Source organism: Lagopus leucura, unplaced genomic scaffold (assembly GCF_019238085.1).
Source record: "Lagopus leucura isolate 7727_CA_CO unplaced genomic scaffold, USGS_WTPT01 Super-Scaffold_100021, whole genome shotgun sequence".
NCBI classification, from domain to species: domain Eukaryota; kingdom Metazoa; phylum Chordata; class Aves; order Galliformes; family Phasianidae; genus Lagopus; species Lagopus leucura.
In genome coordinates, this window is record NW_024962274.1 from 6114381 (window position 1) to 6140034 (window position 25654).

At 37.7% G+C, this 25654-nt stretch overlaps 1 long non-coding RNA gene across 1 annotated transcript in view; it reads right to left on the reverse strand.

Annotated features, from left to right (window-relative positions):
- Positions 1-3194: 3194 nt before the first annotated feature.
- Positions 3195-25654, reverse strand: part of LOC122183975 — a 28253-nt gene continuing 5793 nt past the window's right edge. The window contains exon 4 of the long non-coding RNA XR_006180463.1: positions 3195-3464. This is a non-coding gene — a long non-coding RNA (uncharacterized LOC122183975). The remainder of the gene's footprint in view (positions 3465-25654) is intronic.

Genomic DNA, 25654 nt, shown 5'->3' on the forward strand with positions numbered 1-25654 from the left:
CTTTAGGTGCACATCAGAGTCACTGATTTCTACATATTCAAGACCTATGAATAATTATAATCCCAGTGAACTAGAAAAGTATCGTTAAATCTTTTGAACACGATCTTTTTCTTTGGTCAAAAAACAAATTATAAGGGTGTGTACAGTACAGTGTGTACAGTAACCCTGAAATGATTAAGAAATGATCATTTCTATTCCACCATCCTTTCACTTTTCCTCAGCTAAGACTGCCACCAGATGCAGGACTCCTTGTTTCCACTATCAGGAAACCATCATATAACCTGTGCCATTGCTCCTTCAACATGCTGCAGTCTCTCAAAAGAACCACTGATCAGTAGATTATAGAAAAGGGTTAAAAATTGACATGAGTTCATTTTTATCTTTCTGCGTAGACACTGCATGTTCTGATAAAACTTAGAAGAAGCACAGGTTTAAAAATGGCATAGCTGTCTCTGATTTAACATTACTATCACATTAAAATGATTGACAGGAAAAAGAGAATATATATAAAGCCACTCTCACCTTGTATGATGCATGTTATGTTCTCAGAACATTTGTTCCTGCAATGCAAGGCTGTCAAAAAGCACCAAATGCATTTGAGGGGACAAACCAAACAGTGGTTCCCTATACAAAGAACCAAATGCAAAATGGAAAGGAGGTTGCTCCAGTTGGTAAATAACAAAGGCATCACAGCCTCTGTAGTCAGCTGAGACTAAAAGCTGTAAAGATGCCCTTTCAGTAAGAGGTGCAAATCCCTACTGACTCACAAGGTGTGGGAAAACAATATGGGAGACTGTCAAAAACAACATTTCTCTCACCAAAAGTCACAGGAGACACAAACTTCAGTCATTCAATGTTCTAGTTCTCATCTTATTTCTCTCGTTTTTTTTATTTATTTTTTTTACTCTAGGTAATATGAAGTTATGCTTATATTTTACATGCAGATCATGTGCTGGGAGAAACATGCACCCAAGAAATCTTCATACAGTAATATACAAATGCACACAAAAAAGTTTGATTCTTGTGTTCCAACAGCCTTCTAAGTCAGAATTGAATTCATCCACCACATTTCTGTATTATTATTATTATTACTGACCAGCTGGATGTTAGCAGGCAGGCTTCACACCTACAGTTTTAGAGTTAACATAAAGTATTAGAAAAACAGCTTATAAGTTGTTTCGCTTATCCCTTAGTTGATTTAGAACAAATAAGATACAAATTTCAACCAGAGTGCAAGCCATATATGATAAATGGAAATTTGCCAAGCATGTATCATTTCAGTGGTAAAATATGCACAAAAATTCAATATGTGATAAACGTGATAAATAATAATATGTATGATTATAACTATTATCATTAAGTAACGATAAATAACCACAACAAAACTATTTTCCTTTCTACAGAATCTTGTTATTCGGCATGATTTCCAGAAAATATTATTGTAATTCAGAATGCACAGGTGAGCTCCTCTGATGGACACTGCAGTAAACTGAACATTCATCAGGACTAGGTTTGCTGAAGTTTACGTTCACTCTAAGCAATGAATAAACAACATAGTTAATCTGGGCAAACAGCAAACAGGAGGGCCTTACAGTCCTGATTTGAATTATTATTACAGGAAATCTTTCATTGTGCAATTGTTTCTCTGTTCTGCATTTGGTTTTGGAAGTAGCTTGACTGTTCACCTCTTTCTTTTCTAAACTGGATCATAAGAAAATAAATACATACATCTCAAATAGTACCTGTGTTTTTATGGACTTCTCAAAGCTGGACTAAGCCTCGTATTAGCATGCTTGATTTATTTATTTTTTTTTAGACCAGAGTAGAGTGAGCTAAGACTAAATAATGAATAATTTAATCAGCTGCATCATAATCATATATTAGGAATACTGGAATCATAGAAGCATAGGATAATACAGGCTGGAAGTCTTGTCCAACCAACTACTCAAAGTTGGATCAATTTAGCAGCACTTTATAGCATCTTTGAGTAACTTCTTTTAATTTCGTTAAGGGTAGTAGAAAAAGCTTGGAGAGAAAAAAAAAAAGAATAAATCTGAAGGTAGAGACCTCTTGAATGCATTTGTCAGAATACACGATATCTACCTACATTTTCGGAAATAATTACAGCTGGCAATGGCAAATACTTTTCAGAGCAACTGGACTTGATTTTTATAGGTCTCTTCCCACTTGAAATAATTTTAGTTTACCATTCTTAAATATTACTATAGCAAGATAAGACGCAAGAAATAGGCAAAGCTCTAAGCAAAACAATAAAACGTTATTAGTTCTCAGATACAATACTGTGATATCAACCCTTCACTTCAACCACATACTGTCCTGTACTTTACTGTGAGGTACAGAAATTCAGAAGACACTCATGGAACATGCTCAGAAAAGAAGAAACCGTTTCTGAGTACAACTCACAGAAGGTCCCAAGGGCCTCACTCAGAAATCTGGAGACAGAATTTCAACTGCTGGCTTTTTAAATGTGTTTTCATTAACTCATTTCCATTCATCTTCAGAATATGAGAGAAGCTTCTTCTCATTCATACTCTATACTATCAAAAAAACCCCAGGGAAATTTATCTTCTGTAAATGACTCTATTAAGTGAGCAGAACAATACTGCATGAATGAAATGCAGGAAAATCAAGTCATTGATTTTTCAACAAGAAATTATGGTTTTCTCTGCCGTTACCCATTTGCTTGATGGCTTTATTCTTAGATATGAATATATGGAGCACGGCTTTCACGAAGACTGCACAGTTCCTTGCAAATCTATGTTTCTTGCATTATGGTTTTAGTTAGTATTTGCCTGACAAAGGTGATGTAGATCAATGGAGAAATGTAACTTTTGAGGTCATAAAAAGATACAGAGATTAAAAACAGTGGCAATTGCTTGGAAAAAATGTCTCAGAAAGGTCTGAGATTTAGTTTCAGTAAGAATCCAGCATGGAAGTAATGATGCAAAAAATATCAAACTACCATGATTATTATGTTTTGAAATCTTTGTTCACTATTCTTCATCAAAATACCTAATGTGATAATCAAGACCTCGTTCCTATCCTCCAGAGATTACAAATCACAAAAAGAGATTTTTTTTGTTAATTGTCTACACAGTGATGTTCATGCCAAATAAATCATCATTATTATGCAAGACCCTGTAAAAATAGAACTACTAAAAATACTCTTATTTGCATGAATCTTGAAGCAGTATGAAAAAATGCATTCTCTCTTTGGGGAATGCATTGTGTTTTTGGCCCAAAGCAAAACATCACATCATATCTTATAAAATTTCTTCTCCCTGGCTTCTAATCTAGAGAATTTATAATGCCACTGCCATTCTGTTCTCATCTACTGTAAGATGGAGCCCCAATAACATGGTCCTGGATGATCCAAGTTCACTTCTACCGAATCAGCAGATCTGAAGACATTTGTGTCCATCACGCAGAGGAAGCAAAACTCTCTGTGGGTGGATTTGAGAAAATCAGTATCTATTAACATAATTCCAGAAATGTCACATCTGAGCTGGGAGACAACTCAAAATTAGACACAGAATGACAATTACAGAGGGATCAAACAGATCTAAAATTAGTTGTAACTTCTGGGATAAAATCGTATTTATTGTGAGAAAACAAAGTTATTCATCATACATCTCATAACAACTGATCAAACTGATTGGTTTGGAGACAGGTAAGAAGAAGTAAGTAAATGACAACTAAAAAATAGAAATTAAGTTTGTACTTTTTTTTTTTGTACTTCCAAAAAAGCAGTAAAGAGCTTTTCCTGGGCAATTGTTCTAAAATGTTTAACTGTTTATCTTCCTTAACAAGAGTGCTGCAAAGGAAATACAAATAAAAATGCATCAGAAATCTCTACCGAGGTAATGTTGGAAAAGAGTAACTGAATGGAATTAGAGAAAAGAGTTTCCCTTCTTACCTCCACCCTGATTTTTCTATCTATTTTTCATATCATCAAAGTTTTATGTCACAGTCACCTTAAAAGCCCAATGAAAACAATGGAATTCCACTTAAAATGCATGCAAATGTCTTGATTATTGAAATGTCAGTTTCCAAAAAACAATAACACCAACATTGAATAAACAGCCTTGGAAATCACTCTTGCCATGGAAATTAGTTACCATGCAAGCAGCTTAGAATCAGAGACTAAGGCAGCAGCTAAGCATAGAATATAGGTTTATGCCATCAATTTTGTATTTATTTCATATCACAAGTACTCTTTTTTTTTTTTTTTTTTTCCTAAACTAGTGCCGTAAGCATCTACTGTATTATACATTATTCACATAAATGACAGGATTTTCTTTTTGATAGTCTGGAGAAGATACATACAGCCATATCTGCTCTGTCTCTATTCTCCCTCTGGAATTCCAAAGGCAGCAACTCAATTTCAGGAAACTTGGATCTAGTGAAATAAATTTACAATCCACTTCAGTTCTTCACATACAAACAAAGAGAATATCTGCTTCATGGTTATTTCAGTCAGTGGCAAAGCTCGCAGCTCAGTACGCTACAAAAATTAAGCCTGAAGTATTTCATCAAAAGACATTTCTGTGGGAAAAAAGATGGTAAAGAGGCATTTTTTTAGGAAAGAAGCAAATACGGCTAACAAGTTTTGGGCACAACAAACATGAGAATATGAGGAACAATGACAACGAAGAAGCAGAGTTGTCAAAATGAAGAGGAATATGGAAAGGCTGAAGAAGCAATGCACTGGGGTTAGGTGATGGGATTTACCAGTGGCAATGGCAGGGTGACAGATTTCTAGCTCAAATGAATTGAGCTGATTCATTAGACTGATTTTTCTGTGGTTGCACCGCTGCCACGGATCTGTAACGAGTGCACAATGCCTTTGAAGAATGCCTACAGTATCCATTTTTTCTTTAGGTTATATTGACCCCTACAGACCTTAAGGAAAGGAATATTACAGTCAAGTACATGTAGAACATGGTCTCTCAGAGAAGTCACTATCAGCTGATGCACATACACAATTATTTTTCTTGCAAAAATCTCCTAAAACCCAACTGATTCATTGTTCCTACAGAAAACCTACTGCTACACCAGCAGAAAAATAGGCTCTGGTCCCAGCTGTGAGGAATTTAGCCAGAAGCAGCCTCCATGCTTTACAACACCAAAATGTACAGTGGTGGTGCTTTCCTTAAGCATTTGCAAAGCTCTCTGCAGTGAGACAATTCCTGCACTGAAGTATCTTTAAATTTAATGAGGCTGTTATTTTTAGTTACAATTTGTAGAATCCTATGACATATTTTTGCAGCAATATAATCTTTCATTAGTCACGGAGATGAAAGCATTCAATTAACTGTTTTGACACGACTGTATTAATAAATCTTCTAGTATTTTCCCAAAGCTAATACCTCCTTAAAAATTTCCTGGAAGGATTACATATATTGAGGACAAACAGAAGTACTGCTATAGCCAGTGTGGACAGAACTCTCAAAAATACACCTGGGCATCTAAAAAACATTATAAAATACATTTTTATCACACAAGAAAGAAGACAAAGATCTTCCTCCTGTAGAGAACATTATTATACGACACACAACAGCCTCTCTTTCCATCCAGATCTGAGATCAGGTAAATGTAGCATACTTCTCTCACTAGAAGCTCACATGAACTGGACCAAAGAAGGTACATAAATTCCTACAGAAGATGCCTAGGTTACAAACCTGGAAGTTTTTCTTAACTACATGCACAGAACCTTCAAATGTCCCAAAGTCAGTGGAGCTACAACTGTTCATGAGGAATACATGAAGTCATGAAAGGTCCCCAAAAGCATGCGGCTGTGGCCTTAAAGACAGAGATCTATTCAAAGCACTTCACAGAGATTTTGGTTCGTGCCTTTTTAGGAATATAGTGGAAAGACACATTCTAAAGCATTCCTCTATGTTATCACTGCAATTCAGTAACATCTCAAAAATAACATATTTAATATCAAAGACATGTCCTTTCAAGACATCAGAAGTCTACTGAATGGAAGACAACATCACAAGATTTTCCCACCAGTTAGCCAAAGCCATCTCTGCTGAGCTTTGAGTGCATCTGAAGCTGGAAGATTTTCAATATTCAGTATAAAAATATATAATTTTTATCATTAAGACAAAAAAACATTCCATAAATCTGACACATATTAATACGTACTAAGGCAACCGCACTTTTTGAGGTCAAATACCTTTTGGCTTGATTTCCTGATCTCTCGTTATACTGCTCTCAACACATTTCTAAAATTCAACTGCTTTGTTCACATAACTCTCTTTTCTTTCCCTAAACACAAAAGTTTAGACTGCTTACACCTAGCTAAGGGTTTGTTTTCTTTTCAATGGCTACTTTTCTACTTTATCTGCCTTCTCACACCCTCTGCCCCTTTAGCCATCCCCTCTACAACTCCCATCAATCAAGATGACTAGATTTTGGTGACAAAAAATGATAATCTTGTCGTTAAAACTAGCTACCTGAGCTAATCACACTGATCTTCAATTTAAAATTAAATTGAAAATAAGGAAGAAAATAATATTTTTTCAAATAATCACATTTTGACAGAATTCAAGAAGTGCTCTTTCTGTATCAAAATGATTTAGGTGATGCTCACTTTTTGAATCTAACAGTATATACAGGAATGTAACTAATGCCATTAAAAAAAATCATTGCAAATATAATATGTAATGAACAAGAATTTAGTCTTTTTGTTTTTTGAACTCACTTTCCCTTTCTCCCAAAGACTAAATGCTCTCTAATATCCTATGAGTGAGACACATTAGATACATTATAGATCAAAACAGTCTTGACTGTCAGATACACCTAAAGTGTTCAAAAAGCATCTGAGTCAAAGACTGCTGAAGTTCTCTGGCATTTTCTAGTCAGCAGGCTTTGGATTAAGTCCACATTGACCACAATCACACAGTCTGAATTAAAACAAATGTTCCTGATCAGTAACGTTAGCAGCAGTTGAATGTACTGATGAAATATTAATTCTGCCCTTTGAAAATGTTTTATAAGAATGATGCAAAAAAGTATTTGATGAGTAATTGAAGTACAAACACAGGGGCCACAAAATTAGCAACGGTGTTGAATTTTGCATAAGGAACCACAAACAAGGTCTAGGAACTGAATCATACAGATAAACCGAAGAAATGAATAAGGCTGCTTTTGAAAGCAGCAGAGTTATAAAAGACCTGAAAAGAGACTGGAAAAAAATTACATGGTCCAATTCTCGTTTGCTTCCCAAGTTCTCATGCTGCATAGACTGTAATGGAAATACACGTCGTTCATCAGAGTTGATGTCAGAGGGCTTGCATCTGTACCTGGGCTTTCATTTTCTTGAATTCAATCACAAGATTTCAACCCAAAGTGGAAAACTCCCCTTTCCCATTAAATAGAGTATCAGTTCTACTGATAATGTTCAAGGGATGGAGACACACATAGTTCTTAGTTTTTCTCTTATCTGGTGAGTGAGCACAAAAGGGCACAGTCTTCTTTACAATTCCAGGTTCTCTTTAATTCTCTATTAAACAAAGAATGAGATTCAAGACACTAAAGACTCAACTTCACCTGCTAGAGATGCTCTTTAAGGAGTTTCTTCCTCCTCAAAGGAAGAATGGCACACACAATGACCGCAAGTTGCCAAGGTGATCATAAGTAGAGAGGAGATGAACATTATAAAATGCTAGAGCTGTTGTCTCTCCGGTCTGTGAAACCTTAATAAGATGAAGGTATAGTGATCATTCCTTAGGATATATGATTAAAAGGAATCTTGTGAAAACTTAGAGAAGATCCCAAGAAGAAGGAAACTTTATCTTGGGTATATTTGCATTTTCTAACAACAGTCAAGTGAATGAGATGAATGGGTGTGGGTAGAATGACCATCATATGTGCTGATCTCTGTTCCTAAAATTGAAGTGGTCAGGAAAAGTGGTCAGGAAAGAAGGCTTGCAAGGAAATGAGAGGTAGGAGGGGGTGGGGAGTATCCCACCTTCAATGCCAGGGACATAGACCACTGTCTCAGGGATGTTTCCAAGAAGTGAGCAAGCAAGAACTGAAGTTATTGTATCTTTAAAATACAGCTTGTGCCAAGGAATCTTTTTTCATCCAGTACCCATTCCCCAATGTATTACTATGTAACTGTTCCATAAAGTGTTATATACTTAAAAAAAAAAAAAAAATCATAAAAGTAAGAAAAGTCATATTAGTTGACAATGCAAGGATTCACAGGAACTACGGGAAAATAGATTTGGGAGAATCAGTGCTTGAAGTAACTATACCAGGCAGATGTCACGAAATCTACAAAAGGCCGTTTTCCAGTGGACAAACTACTAGAGATCTGTGCCAGATACAGAGTGCTGATGACAAGGAAAGGTAGGTTGTTATTAATAAACACACTCCCTAAGAGGTATGTAGCAATTTCACATCTGAGTGAGCATGGAATTGCAGAGGAACACGATGTACAAGATGGCTGTTTGCACAAATTCAAAGCCAAATTATATCATCAGTGGGAACGCACATTCAATCAGAAGCACACTTGTGCAAGTCTCACCATGGGTGTTTGCAATCTGGGACAAACACTCCAATACAAAGGATCTGGCTGAAATCCTGGATGGAAAGCAAAGTATTTTTGACAAGCACAGCATAAACATACGGAGATAGGGAGCAGGGCCAGGACACCCCCCACATAACTGGTTACATACGTGATCATTATACATTTGTAAGGCGGCGTTCTAAGACATAATAATACTTTGTTAAAAACTGTAATCTTATGTTTATGCACTTACATGCTTATTACATAACATGCATGTTTTATGTATATATTTGCATAAGCCTATGCCTGAAAGAAACTAGTGTTCACAAAAGGACATGACTGGATGACCAACAGTATTCAAATTACGAACTCAGACCTAAACAACCTGTTTTTTAGCTTCTGACAGCCACATTTGAAGAAGACATCACCCCTGCAGGCAGCCAGTAGCAAAGGACATGTCAGTTCAGGATATGATGTCAGGCTCGAGATTCAGGTCAGTGGAGTAGCTAGTTTCAGGCTAGCTTTTGTTAGATAAAATACAGACTGCCATCAGCAAGTAAAAAAGCATAGAAGTTGAGGTGTGCTCCCACCATGCTAAGCTGTAGGCCATAGATGCATTAAAAAAAAAACAAAAAACCTTATATGTCTGGGGCTAAGTCAGGGTTCTAGCATCCTTATTTTCCATAGATAATCAATGAAAAGAAATTAGTATACTCAGGCAACAAATTGGGTAAAAAGCCTTTGAAAGCCCCAGTGAGGAAACCCTAAATGACAGCTAGAGAGCCTAGAGACATCAGCTTTGTCAGGTTTAGGTGTCTAGCGCTTGGCATTTCACTCCAACATTCTTTGCCGAAGATGGAGTACCCATTCCACCCGCATGTTTCAAACTCAGCACACATAAAGGGACATGCTGGCATGAAATAATCATCAGTACAGATTCACGGTAGATCAAACAACAGGAACATGTGTTCTGTTCTGCGAGTTCATAGTGGATTTAGCCAAGAGGCGTCAAAAGCATAACAAATGTTTCATGAATCTGGAGTTAACTGGATTCCTAATAACAGAAAGCATAGCACATAAAGAGTTTTCAGGTTCTCAGAGACAGAAGAAATGCTTCTTGCACAACTCTGAAACCTATCTTTACCTAACAAAATTCAAGATGGCAACAGAAATGAAAACATTTTTAAAACCATAAAAAATGTTTAGTACCTCTGTATAGACAGAGCTTCTGCAGAGAGCTGACTCAATGAAAACTGCTTCTCATCAGCTTTCTGGAAGACAGAAGAAGAAACTTGGGTAACCTGAATACATTTCAAGCATTTTAAATTTGTATATTTGCAGAAATGGTGCAGATTTTTCAAAGGCTTTAATATCAATATAATTTCTTTTAACTGGAACTGGAGTTTCTTGCCATTATTTTGTGGGTATATATTAGTACAGTTAAATTCATTTTAAATTCATAAAAAAGTATGTACATCCAGAAAGACATGACTAATGATGCAGTCAGCATCTAGGGAAAGATTCAACTTTATAGCAAATAGCACGCACCACAAAGACTCATATCCAGGAGTTCTAAGCAGAGGAGAAATGAAGAGATACGAAAACTTATGAATGGCTCCTTAGATATACTCATGGAATAATTTAAGAAACAAGTAAACTTGATGCTGTTTTGGTATTATACGTCCTTGTTCAGTGAAAGAATTGGGATTGAGACAGATCCTTGATAGATCCTTTGGGAGGTTGGAACTAGGTGATCTTTAAAGTCCCTTCCAATTCAAGCCATTCTACCATTCTATAGTGACATGCCAACCTAAGTATATTTGCTAGCATTCTTGGAATGGATTTTTATGCACTCTGCTGATAAACATACATAGTGGTTCCCTGAGGTGCTCTGAGGCATAGTTTGTACGTAGTGACCATCGAAAGAAAAAATGCTATCTTTAATATCAATTAAGTCTCTTCCCATAATTTTTCAGATTTTGCATTGACTGAATACTCTTCCATGTTAAGAAGCATGAGGTTCATTCAGGGGATTGCCAAGGATTTTACAGTCTTTTGAGAAGAGAAACAGATGGCCCCAGATAGCCGAGTACTTTGAACATGCAGTAGATTAGGGAAATAGAGCTACAGCTGCCTGGGGATATATACTACAGAATTTTAAAAGGTTATTAACTGAACTACCACAAGCTGGGAAAATAACTCAAAAACAGATGCAATTACTAATTGCTCACTTGAACTTTGTATATGAAGTTATGTCAGCAGGAAGAATGTTTTAATGCTGACTGACTCTAAACAAAAGTTTGAAGAGAACATCGTTTTGTAAGATTAACAAGGCAATTAGAGCTGGCACTGCTTGAAATTGTCTGTGAACGCTGTACATTTGAATTCGTTAGTTGACAGTAACTGCTCAGATCCATCATCAGCAGGAGCACCTTTGTGGTAGAATCGACACCAACAAATTAAACTGTACATTTTTGCTGTTTCACACATAATTAGGAGAAACAGAATAAACACATAAATACCAAAACAGGTTTCTAATGTTCCAAAAACAGATGAAAGGAGCAGAGAACTTTGTATTTGCTGCTACTGTAAGAGTTATAGGACTAGAAGAAATCTGCTACTGTGAGGCAGCATCAGCACTTATAAGGTACAAATATCCCTCCAAGAAGATGAACAGAAACATAAACATTCTTTTGTCTGCCAGCAGTGTTAAAACACGAAGTGTCTCACTGCTTAAAGAAAACTGTGTTGGTTGTAAAAAGAAGCATACACACACATGCTTCTTTGCAGCCAAAACAGCTGCTAAGAAACATCAACAAAAGAAGATTCTCTGAGAAATATGTTTCTTGCCAAGTGATTTAGAAGTAACCCATCTCTGGAGATATGAAGAGTTAGCTTAATGGGGTAAAAAGAATAAGCCATTTTCTCCTGATTGGAGCCCTCCTACCTCCACCAAGATAGGATTTATTCAAGAGAAACATCCAAGGGAGAAAACAAAAATGCCCACAGGTCAGCAGGAATGCCACTGTACCATGCAGACCAGAAACGAATGCTTACTTCCACATTTCAATACTGTGCAGCTCAGAAGTTTCAAGGATCTTCCTACAAAAGGCTATCAAACAACATAAGTGACAAATGTTAGTACCAGGATATGAATTGACAGACATGTTAGAACTAATTTCATAAATACTTAGCAGGAAATAGATTCATAGAAAGCCAGCACATAGAAAACACTCTTCAACATAATTTATATTCCAGATGGCAATGTAAACACGCCAGCAAACACCAACAGACTTTTGGTTTTTTCTTGAAATCATTTTATATTTGATGATGAGATGCTGTGTGAAGATCAAGTGCCATGTTTTGCATTTTTTCTGCTCACCAAAGGGGTTTATTTATGTACATATACTCACATTGTTTGGGAGTGACATGTCAATGGGGTTTCACCAAACCAGGATACAATCTTACTGAAGACTGAAAGGTAATGTATATTTATTATTTCCTATTTATGTAGCAAAAGATAATTTTTATTTTAAGAAAAAAAGACATTTGTAGTATACTATGACTCCCTCTACTGTTACTCAATTCATTAAAATAGAAAATTAAAAAGAAGAGAGAAAAACAGATTAAATCGTAGATGCTGTTGTCATACTTCCTGATTATGCTGCAAGAGAGAAAACTTATATTTTCTGGGGCTTTGGAGTCACCCATTACCAAATACCTCTCCAAAGAGGTCAGCTGGGCTCTGCCCAACATGGTCAGCAAAGTTATTTTTTGCTTTCCACACCATCTATCCAAGGGTTAGCTCACTAGGCTTCCTTTGAAGCCATGTGTTTTGCCAAGTAGGAAGTAACAAACATACCCACCTGACTATACTCCCTTCCCACACTATTGAAATCACATCTTCACTAATCTGCTTCTACCTTTGGATTATACAGTTACATGCAGCTGAAGCACAGATCAAAACATGCACAGCAATTCAATAATAATAACAGCAATAATAATAAAAGCAGCACTAACTCTTGCTTAAAATGCTGACAATTCCTGTTAATTTTCTAGCCACCAGTAATGAGATAACAGAAATAGCTGTAATCGTTATACTATTAAAAAGTCTGCATTGAAAACCACTGTATACATTATATTTTGTTTTAAAGGTTAGATTCTAATATCTGTGTAAACAATTATTACAAATCTTCTGCAATAAGTTTTTGCACAGTATATCTTTTTGGAAACTTTCCAAGACAGAACAAAACTTACTTCTAGCAATATCTCTGCACTTGTCACATCCCAGGAGCTGGAGGCAATGAGGACAGGGGAAGCTTATAGTTGCCTTGCTTACAAAGGAGACTTAGGGCAGACATGGCAGCTGATCACAGTCTGGCTTCAATTTCTGCTTCACTCTGGAAATGAAGTGGGCCACACTGGGCCTACGATAGGTATAGACTGCTCCATTTTCTCTGTAGGCCCAGCTGAGACAGCTTCCCAGGAATGAGCCACCAAACACCTCATTGTCCTACACCTTTCTGCAGTTTCCTCCTCCTCCTCCTCCTCCTCCCCCTCTACTCTGCCCTGGTGAGGCCTCATCTGGAGCACTGCGTCCAGTTCTGGGCTCCCCAGTACAAAAAAGACAAGGATCTCTTGGAAAGAGTCCAGCGGAGGGCCACGAAGATGGTGAAGGGCCTGGAGCATCTCCCCTATGAGGAAAGGCTGAGTGAACTGGGTCTGTTTAGCCTTGAGAAAAGGAGACTGAGAGGGGACCTGATCCAGGTCTATAAATATCTAAGGTGTGGGGGGCAGATTGGCGAGGCCGGACTCTTTTCAGTGGTGAATGGAGACAGGACAAGGGGAAATGGCTGGAAACTGCAGCATAGGAAGTTCCGCACAAATGTGTGCAAGAACTTCTTTACAGTGAGGTGACGGAGCACTGGAACAGGCTGCCCAGGGAGGTGGTGGAGTCTCCTTCTCTGGAGATGTTCAAGACCTGCCTGGATGCCTACCTGTGCGACCTGCTGTAGGGAACCTGCTTTGGCAGGGGGGTTGGACTCGGTGATCTCTGGAGGTCCCTTCCAACCCCTACAATTCTGTGATTCCTCCTGAACTGTGGGAAGTTTTTTTCTGCTCCCTATCCCTGTCTCAAGCTGGGGCTTGAATATCCTAAGGATAACTGGTCTGACTAATAAAGACAGAAGAAGGCATTGAGAACCTCAGTCTTTCCTCATCCTCAGCAACAGTATTCCCTGCTGCGACCAATAAAGGTGGAAGATTCTCAATGGCCTTCCTCTTGCTGCTAATGTATTTGTAAAAACATTTATTGTTATCTTTAACAATGGTAGCCAAATGAAGTTCTTTTTTTTGCCTTTCCAATTTTCCCTTTGAATACCCTAGCAACATCCTTGTACTCTCCCTGAAGTGCCTCATTCTTCTTCCAAAGATCGTAAGCTCCGTTTTTCTCAGCAAAAGCTCCCTGAAAAGAGCCAGCAAAGCAATGATAATATGCTGGCTTCAGCACAAATCCCACTCCAACTCAGGGAGAGGTAATAAGACCAAGGTTTGACTATGAAGTAGCACAACCCCTTTGGGCATGAAGTGCTGCTAACCCACTAGGCTATTTACAGTTTTTATGCTGCTTTCTGATGGCAGCCCTTTCTGAAAATCTCCTTCCTCAAAACAGCCTCCACAACAGCAAGCCAGCACACCTGTCACTCCCTGCATCTCAACCAGAACTTTACTGCTCAGAATGAAATTGATGTTTAAAGACAATTCCATTTAAGTGGAATTTTGTTATAAGATAAAAACTTAAATGACTGAAGAGATTTTGAAATTGCATGTTTAATTTCTGTGAGCTGAATTATTTTACAAGACAAATTATGGCTGCTTGGTTTGTTGTGCTCTCCAAATAAAAGAGGTCCAATTCTAGATGCTGCATCTTCAAATTAATGTGACTGATGGACAACAGGCTGTGGTACCAATTTAGTGATAATGTCAGAAGCAAGTTACCAGCAGATAAATAATGATACTCATCTAACAACCAGGCAGCTGAAATATGCCCTGCTCAATGCACTACACAAAGACAGATTTTCTGTACTGTCCCATTCAATTACTCTTCTCTTCCTTTTTGTTTCCTAGCAGATAATTGGTTTTTAAGAGAAGGGTACTACAATTTCCATGGCTTCATTTCTCTTCTCTTACTCTTCTGATTTCATACAACCACTCAACTCCAAATCTTACACAAAGTCAGCCAAAGCCTTTCTAAACTCTCTTGAAGCCAAACAAAAAATTCTTCAAAAGCTAAGGGTTTTTCTTCTGCTAAGTGCAAAGCAACCTGCTAGGAGCAAAAGCAACATCAAACAGTCATTTAAACACACCTTCAAAATGAGAATAAGAAACTGGTGACTGTTTCTATCCTATTATTAAAACTATCATTGAGAAGACACTCCTGCAACAGCCTTTCTTCTGGAATAAAAGGAGATAACATGCAATGTGGGACAGTCTAGATATTTTTTATTGAAAATTGCCAGAGAAATAGCTCTTCAAGATTCATAATGTGCATATAGATGACCTGTTTTCCGTGACTTGTTGTTGCTGATTTTTATTCCTCAGCAGAAAGGGTGTGTAACAGCTTACAGAAAGATGCCTCATGATTCTATCCCTTTCTTGTACTAGAGGTATTCACTTAACTAGCTTCTGTGAAAAACCGAACCATTAGTTATTTACTTATTTGAAGATGGAGCCCTGTTTTCAGTGCAGAAATTCAATACTCATAAAACTCCCTGGGCACTTTATTTCCTGGCAAACACCTCACCATCAACCAAAGAAACAGAGCACGTTCACAAATCTATGGATTTCCCTTCTCTTCCCAAGCAAAGTTGCAATACTGTCGACAATTTGCTGATTCTGAAAGTTTGGTGCCTAAAAATATGCAGGCAGTCATGCTGGGAGTGGAGCCATAAACTGAAGAGCCAGTACCAGCAGCAGAGCAGCACCTGTGACATATGACAGCACATCGGTAAGTGCTGTGGTTCATTGCTACTGTGCTCCAAGTACATCCAAGTCACATTTGACCAGCAATGGCTACAGTTGTATAGTCTACAGATACAAAATAACCCACTCAGCCTTTCCGGGCTGGAAATGCTTGTAGTCTGCAATAACATCAGAAAAAGCACTGGAAAACTCACTAGCATTCTATGTACAAGGCTTGCTACCTTGAGAAATGAATAGGACCAGCCTACGGAAAGATCAGAATGGTTTTCACCTCATTCTTCCTCTGAAGAGTTTATCAGATCTCTCTGTTCAGAAACAGCTCGGGAGCCTCAAGCTGCAGAAATAATTCCCAGGAGCTGCTTTGGACCTGCTCAAGTGTGTAGCAAGAAAGCATAAACATCAGCCTGCCTCTTCCACTTATACCTGCAGGCTGTTTGCCCTTCTGTAACACTGGAAAAGGAGACATGGTGCCTATTTTTACTGAAGGTTTATGCGTTCGTGTCCAGACATAAGGCAACTTGCATCTTGTTTTCACTTATTTATTCCAGAGCCCTCTATAAATCTATACAGCAGTACTATTATTAGAGCAGTGCACAAGTGTAGCACATACAGACTTTAATCTGGTCAGCAACCACTACATTACAGCCAAAACACTGTCTTATTTTGGAGCTCAAATAACAAGATAGTACAGAAGGAAACATATGTAAGTTAAAAAAACCTTCAGCTTTTGCCAATGGTTTGAGTGGAAGTCAAGAATTCTCAACATATGAGAGATTTGCTGCAGTCACAGGCACACAACACATTTTCTTCCTAGCCTGTATCTATTGCACAGGAGTGCTATAACATGGATTTCTGGTATGATCAAGGAGTTTGTGTGACTTTTGATAAACAGCTGATTTTCCTGTTTCACATCAATTCTGCTTTGTTCTGCACGGAAACTAAAGCATTATATCCATACAGATCTGCAGTCACTTCTGTGATTGCTCACACATCAGATGTGTTTTACCAATCTGTAAGATTCATTAATTAGGCAGTATCATTGTCACTCTAATGCAGCATGACTGTGGATGCTTCCACAGCCCCCACCCTTACCTTAGAATTAATGATACCTAAATACCACTGTGTCAACTTTCATAGCTTGAGAAAAGCAAAGAACCTGAGGGGGAATGTAGGCTTCAAGGAAAGCCATTTATGTCTGAGGTCTGTTGAACTCACGTAATAAGACTGCCTCAGGCATCTTATCTGTCATATTAATCTGTCAAGTGAATGGCTTATTGGCTTATTTCATAGAGCAAAGTGTCTCATTGTGTGGGGACATCTTGACTTTTATATGACCTGGCTTTCCTCCTGAACAGCTAGACTTCAACTTATTTAAATGCAAATATCTTCAGGGCAGCTTTCAACATCATCAGTGTGTAAAAATCATCAATAAAAGGAACAAAAAATGACTAAAAATAATAAATACGAAGCACATGAGAGATTCTTAGTTGCTTCCCGACCTACTTCCATAAAATAGAAAGCACAGCAGGTGTCTGGCAAATTGATTTCCAGGAGTGCTTAGAAGGCTTAACCTTCTTGCACTTAGTCATTTACATTACTCCCCTGCATGTTTTGCCCACTGAATACTTTCAGCTTTCTGGGCATTTCACCTTACTTTTCATTAGTGAAAAAAAAAAAAAAAAGAGCATATCATTGACCTAACACTGTTCTATGATTCTCATTACTCCAATCTGTTTTACAAGACAGGGATGCAGGAAAACTAGGCAGGAAGTCCAGAAGGCATGGAAATATGTGGTCTGGACCTTGCAATAGAACATCTCAAGCTTTCCAGAGACATTGTATCTACAAAGGCAGTCCCAATCCCTTAAGGATTTCAAAGTAATAAATAATTCAAAGGGTGGACTGTTCATAAAGAGAGACTGCACTGTTCAGTATTTAGCCTCCACTTACCTGCCTAGTTTAGGGGAAAGATTAAAGCTCTATTAGCTTCCAGTGCCTTGGTAAATCTTTACAACAAAATCAGCCTAATCTTGCTCAAGTAGATACTGCAAAAACGTATATAATCCATTCTTTCTGAAGGACACTAACAGAACAGACAAGAAATAAAAAACAAGCAAACAAACAAAACAAACCATCACAGAGATGATTATAGCAAATATCGTGCAAGTGGTGACCTAAAATTATTAATCAGAAAAAGAAATGCAATCATGTCACTGCACCAGTGAAGAGCACCTACTGAGGAAGAGAATATTGGGCACAAAAGGAGGCTCTACTCTGGCAGACTTCATCACAGGGACAAGCACTGTTTGGAACTCAAAGTCAAACAATAAATTAGGCACAATATTTTTTAAAAATAAGACAAAGAAGAACAAAAGATTCCTCTTATCTTTTGATAAAGACAATCTATCCTTGAAGATAAAATGTACATCTACCTTGTCATGCCTACTTTTTTCAGTTCATTTCATACTCTGATCTTCTCTGATCACACATGTTTTATGTATATTAGTCTGTGCCTGGGCGCTATTTTTGGGTTGGATGAAGTGGTTTTCTTTCAGTTCTGTAGTTCATCTGGGGACAGCTTGTTCCAAAGACAATTCTGTGACAACAATATGCTTAAACTGCTCTGTCAGGTTTAACTTCATCTGCTCCTACAGAGTCCATCGCTATCCCAGCAATTCTTGCACCCTCAAACACTCCTCACAGTCCCTCAGTGTGAACCACAGTGTGGTTCATTGGAGTGCCAAGCCCTTCTGCCCCAGTTTCAAGGCTAAGAAGAACAGGAAAGCATGGTGACTCTTCTCTGTCCTGACACACGACCAAGAAGACTCCAGTGATGTTAGATAAGATGTTAGACTAGACAGAACATATGCACATCCTGAATATTGACTGGTGTACATGGCACTAACAGCTAATAAAAGATACTATGTACATGTAAAGCCTACCTGCCATATGACAGAAAGATGGAAGAAATTCAGAGTAGAAAACACCCAGTTTTGCAGCCTAGCAGCTCACAATACAAGAGAGCATGCTTTTTTCACAAAAACTGCAGTCTCCATACTCCACATCATTGGCTTCCACCACAAACTCTAGAAGAAAATCCAGCAAATCAGCTCTTTTACAAAATAAGGAGTTCTAATAAAAATCTTTGGAGAACATCCTGTGGGAAGATGAGGAAAAAATGACACTAAATTTCAGGCTAAGGAGTGCACCAGAGAAACAAGCGTCCAGTGTAAACATACAATACACTGTTCCTTACAGTAGCAACAGATCTCTTCAAAGGTCTTGTCTAAACGTAGCAAAGAATGGCAGAGACATTGTTCTAGCACTAGTAGTGATCCTTCCTTAACCATTTTTTACCCCAACATCATACTGTCTAAAACATTCACACATGGTCAGCCTTCAGCTTTCTCTGCCATAGCTGAAGTTCAAGAGGTCACACACGTGGTCAAAGCACACAGGAAATGTGTTTCAGTAAGGCCATGCAATTAGCATCCTGAAAATGAGTAGTTCTTACAGCTGATTCATTCATGGGGGTAAAAAAAATACAGCATATGCACACAATTCCAATTTTGCTTTACTGCAGGTAGGACTTGCTAAACTTTGAGTAATTATGAAATAGAGAAAATAAGCTTTGCAAGGTGTACCTATGGAGAAAAGGATTGCAGACACACAGAATTCTCAGTGAAACTTCCCATTATAAAGCAATGAATGAGAAATGCATGTAGATGTATATTGCCAAGGGCATTGAGAATCTAAATGTGAAGATTAAGAACGAAGTTTATTTCCTAAGAACACTTACTCAAGCAATCAAGAAATTTTGCATAAATCCATTAACTTTCTATAAGAAAAACAAAACACCCAAATGTCACTTCCTAAGCAAATTACCATCTTGGTTCTTGAACACAGAAATGAGCATTATCACTTAAAAGAAGCAACACATTTATGGGTTCAAATAACATTCAGAAAGTTGTGTGAAGAGCCATCATTTTTTAGGCAGTCATGTTTCCAGATCTGAACCAAATTAATATTTCTTACTACACATTGATCAAACTTGCCCTCTGAACTCAGCAGTCAAAAATGCCTGAAAGGCAATACTCTCCTGGCAGCACATCCCAAGGGCACATCCTGCAACATCACAGCATCACTGGCTGTTCTGGAACTTTGAAAATACATTAATGGCCTATGGTTGATGAGAACCATTCAGCATGGTATTAAAATTTTTTTTAAATACTAAAAGGGTGGAATTTCTATAAGAAGGAATACTACATTCCAAAGTCGATTTTTTAATGTTAAAGCAGAGGATTTGTTCATACGCCTGAACTGATGGGCTATAAGTTCTTTGATATTTGGCCAGCTGATGTCTGAAATGACAGGAAATTACAGGTGATAGGGTATATATATAAAATCCTACAGTTTACTTCCAATTCTTGATTGACATCATTTGATGTTAATCTCAAAATGTTTTCCTAAAATACCCATATCGTTTTCAAATTAACAAAAAATAATCCCACCAATTTTTGAAATACTTCCCTTTCTCACTTGGTCTGTTACACAAAGAAAACACGTTTGTTTTTAATGAACAAGGTGGTAAACACTTTTAATCTGCTACCTGCATGTACACTCACTCCTCTGAATACCATTTCTGCAGACGAGTTATGGCCTTGAGGGTATCTCAAAATCTTTGCACAACTCATTTCCCAATTATATACCTACTGACATACATGACTGAGTCACACAAAGATTTTGGATCAAACTAAACCATATGAGGTGAAAAAATCATCTCTCAGGATAGAATAACATCAGGACTAGTTCCATGTTGCTTACTTGCAATTAACAAGCCTTTCCTTAGTGATTCTGCCAGAAGCCTACAGTACCTGAGTACTGCACTGCAAATAGTTAGTTACCAATACAAAGTTTTGTCAGTGACTGCAGTTCCTAATCCAGCCTATTCTGCAAAATTAAAGCAATGGCATGATCATTATTCAGACTATAACGAACAAATAAGACTTTCTCTAATAAGACTCCCTTCTGGATTCACCAGAGGAGAGAAAAAAGGTAAAGATTTTATTACTGGGATGAAATATCAAAATAGCTTATACACTGTCCTACACAATAGCCTGGGGAATTTCAACTATGAAAAGTACTTTTCCCTTTAAGATTTTGAATGATCTTATGGAGATACTGAAAACTTGTTTTCATTTCCACCTGAACTTCAAAGCACATGAGATGTTAGCCTTTCAGAAAGAAAAGAAATATATATAGAAAGAAGAAATACCTTCCTGGAAAAACATTCACTAATGGAAATGTCTCAGCCCCTGTGAAAGGTCATTTTCATGGGGAAAAAGTGAATATATCAATCGCTTCTGTGCTGTCTTCAAAGGCTATTTGAAATGACTTTCATGTATGTCTGATTAGCAAAGGTGGAATATAACACCCAAGGCACCAGTAGGGTTTTCTAGTTTGCTATTTTCTCAGAGGCTCTTTTAAACCCAAATATAAATTCAAGCTGCTGCTTCACTTCTAAGAACTGGGAACAGCTGAAAAAGTTTCAGACCAACAAACTGAAACAAAATATAGCATTATTACATCACATTCTTACGAGTCTTGGATACTCATTTTCCAAAAATGCCACAGACACAAACAGAAAAGCATAACTAGTTCCTTGAACAAACAGGAATTAAAAGAACTATAGCAAGTGGCACCTCCTAGAAAAGTTAGAAAAAACGGTTTCATTTGTATGCTAATTCCACCAACTATCATGTTTATTCTCGAGAGGAAGGCTGTTCTCTTTGCTTATTAGTGGTATATTTGCATGAAAATGTGATCTATGCTTCTTTACTGCTCATCTGCTCTTCCTGCTTATGCCTCATTTGACAACACAGTTGGTTTCTGCAAATGACTGTTATGCTAAGAAGAGGATGTTGAACTCGATTGTGGAGGAGTTGCAGGAGCAGAGAGAACACTTAGAAAGAAATATCCTGTTTTCATTAACATCTGTTGATCCATAAAAACCTGAAAGGAAAAAGTAAAGGAGAACAAAGAGAGAATAAACAAATCCCACACAGTCAAGTCAGAACCATTCCAGGAGGAAGAAGCAGCTGGACCAACTTCCAAACAAGAACCTGTGAGAGAACAATGGTACCCAAAGGGGTTTGAGGACTTGCATTGAAAGTGAACTTGTATCAGTATTCACTTATATTCAGTATTTTTATACTGAATTTATAAAACAGTGATAGTTGGGATTAGACTTAATCCTCTCTCCCCACAAAGGAGTACATTTGCAAACAAATTTGCATTGTGCCCATTGGCGTGGCTTTACTTAAGCAAAATATTTTTTTTTGGATGATAAAAATTCTAACTTCAAGGAAATTGATGTTTTTCTCAAGATACAAAATGACAAAAGAGTAAAGGCTGAGCATACTGTGGTTTTGATTCTTTCAAATCAGCTGTCTAGAAATGAGGGCTGATGAACAGTACAGTTCTTTCTGATCTGCGAAGCTTTTTGAGCACACAGCAAGTCTTAAAGTAAGTTTGGCTAGTACTTTGCAAAACAAGGGTTTCCTCTTTTTGTTCCATTGCAGGTTGTATACACTAGGAGTAAGAAAAAGTGAAATGATGATTTCTTGAACACTGAGAAGTACATTGTCTTTTCTCTCCCACAGATGAGGTTTGCATTAACAGTGATAAAATCCTTGCAGTCTGGTCTTTCAAATTGTCCTTTTCCCTGACTCAAATGTTACACAGAAGTAAATTCCTCTGGTAACATTATTTTCAATATTTTGCTATGTAAAAGTAAAAAGGGAAATATGTATTACTCATAAAATGTTTTCAATGGAGAGACATTACCACCAAACTTTTGCCTTTCCTGCAATATCAAATCAATTATACAAGATTTCAGAATTTCTAAGCCAGAAATAAAATTGGAATGGAAAAGGTAATGTCTTTATTGTCTGTAAGAACGACACCTTCTAATCTTACAGCACATCCATCTAACCAGTTTGCCAAGCAAGCTGACCTAGATTTGAAACAAACAGCATCTAAAAATATAATGCTAAAATAAGTAATGCACAGAGAGTTCTGCCATCAGCAACACTACAAATCTGATAAGAAGGACATTCTGCTATAAAAGCACAGCCTTTTAGTTATATGCCAAACTTCAGCTCAATGTATTTAATGTAAGAATAAATCTTCTCTTTATTTCAGTGTGGTCAAGTGAATAAGATCCCAACACACACCAATCAAAATGTCAAATTTATATAAAAGATTTACCAGAATATGTAGGGTGAAATGTCAGCTCTGCTGAAATGCACCAAAATATTGCCACTGACACAAAGAGCAAAGTTTTCACCCAAATCACTAATTCGTACTGAGTGTGGAAGCTGGCCCTGAAAAAAAGAACTGACCTCTGAGATCTATATTTTTGAACTGGTCTCTAATTCCTTCAGTCTCTTCTAGCCTCTATGTTAAAAAATTCTGGACCTGATAAATTCAGTTTCCTTTTACTTCATCTTCAGTTTTGGGCCCTCAGGCATTTCTGTCACAGTAAAGTAAAGGACATGCTCCAAAATCCTTACAACTTAAGTCAACAAATTAAGTCAATTTGCCTTGTGTGATGGTCTGTTCTTGCCTCTAATCATTTATGCAGACATGTCTTGCACAGGAATTATCCATGAAAGAATCAGTGTTGTACCTCAGAGACATTCACAGGACAGCTAATGCTTCCGGTCCTCTCAAAATCCTCTCCTTCATTTTGTGGGAATCAAATGTTGTTTCTGCATTAGAATTGTGTAGTATTATTTTTATTTTATGATCTCTGCTATCATAGTTCTTTTTGGGAGTCCCTCTACTTAACTTGGGGAAGATCTCTGATAAGTTTACATCACTTATCTTATAGACGAACCTTCCCAGGAACACACTCTGTATATAGGTGTATATATGTATATTTTGTCATACACACTGCAAGAATATCCCGCACGAGAGCAAACCAGAGAACAAGCCATGCCATGCCCGAGGAAGCGCCTGAAGAGACATTGGGAAGGCCTGACATCATCCCCCAGTGCTCTTTGTTCAACGATGATGACTTTAAAGAAAATCACCATATCAGTAGGACAAGGAGAGCACCAAGACATCTTGGAAACAACAGGATGACTACTGACTGGCACCAGATAACAAATAAATGAACAAGTAAATAGCAAATGTAAACCTTCTGATAAGATTGTGAACCTGGAGTACCCAGCCACTGGGGAAACAGGGGAGGGAGGAGGCAAGGGGGAGCAAACAGGGTATAAAGGCTGTCATGTTGTGTCCATAGGCGCGCTCCTACTTGCGGGACGCCCGCCATTGCAATCGCGAATAAATTCTGCTTTTATCAGAGATACCGTCCTGACAAAAATTACTTGGATTATTTCCAAAAATTTGCAAAACCACTCTCATTCCTTGATCAGAAAATTGCACCTTGGCAAACATTTAAAAATTCACTTCCTGCATTACCTGCATCTGCAGATAGCTGTAATCCAGATCTCAGCCACAGAGCTATGTTAAGTCTGCTTCTTTTCCATTTGATTTTCCATTTCCCAGGGAATAGCTTCCTCTGCTACTCTTAAGCAGAACTTTTTATTTTCTCATTGCATGGCCACTGAACACTTACTTTTCCTATTTATGAAAATCCACTGAAGAATTTCAGTTTACACAAATTAATGTGGCTTCACTGAACTCACTGGAGGGTCACCAGCCTGACCCAGTGGAAAATTTGTTCTGGCTTTTTCAGATGTTTGCCATCCATTTTCATTTAGCTGAGTATAAACCTGACCACAGCTCATATTTTCTCCTGTCCATCAGACCTACCATTTCCCTGCCACAAGATATATAAGATGCACACTGGTGTTTTTAAATGAAAGTTTCCTCAGTAACAATAGAAGCTGACATTGGAGGCACTCTGCTTGTGCACTAGAGCACATCTGAGCCCTGTTGCCAACTCTCATTTCTCCCCTACTCAACTACCGTGCCTGCTGCATTCAGTCACCAAAAAAGTTCATAACAATGTTTGCATCTTATTTGCATAAAATATTTATCGTTTCCCACACTAACACAAGGCTTTCTGAATGTTTAACTGCATTTAGCGTGCAGACTCCTGGAGGAACTCAACTGTGGTCACTGTATGGCCAGTGATAGGCTGCGATAGGATGCCAGGATTTGATTCAATCAGTTACACTGAACAGCAGTGCAGGGGCAGAGCTAAAGAATGCAATCAATTTAATTTATATCAGTTCTTAGAACACCAACACAATTTCACTGTAATGTCTAATATCTGAATGATGTCTCCATAATCAAGCAGGAGCTTTTTTCTATCAGTTGATATTGCCATTCAAAATAAAGCCACAGGCCAGATCTGTAGCAAAATCCAAATCCCTTCAGACTAGCTGGAGGGTTGACCTAAGAGTCAAGTGGCATTTTCAGAAACCAGACAAGGACATCAAAAAGCCTCCAAACAGTGTGGAGACCTGCATAAAAGATATATGTATGTTTTCTTTACTTACGCACACACACACGCAGGCTCTACACACAAGTGGACGCCTGTAAGTGAAGTGACACAGTACCAAACAGCCCAGACTGTGTACAAACAGTGAAGGATTCAGCTACAGCCCACATGAACCTACTCTTGTGTTCCTCCTGTACGTTGCAGAAAGTTTTCCCAATAGGACAGAAAAGCACAGGAAAAAAAAAAAACAAGCACTGTCAAAACAAGGTTCAAAAACTGGTTCCCTGTAGGATAATCATCTTATATTCTGTTTCATAATTGCTTCAGCTGGTATGGTTTCAGCTAGGAGAAACTTCTTTCATTTTAGCAAGTGTCTTGCTTGACAATCTATCACCTTACAGAACACAATTATGATGAGTTAAGATGGAATATTCTCTAGGTTTAGTTTCAAAACAAGTTCTAAGTAGGCCATCTGAATCACAGTGTCTGCCAAAAGGTCAAATTAATATGATTTAATCAAACGTGTCTTATGGGGACAGTTTGCAAAGGTCCTAAACAAGCACTTCACAGCATTAACACATTAATAGACAGCAAAAAGGTACTCAAAAATATGCACCCTCTATTTAGCACACAGAAAATACCAAGAAATA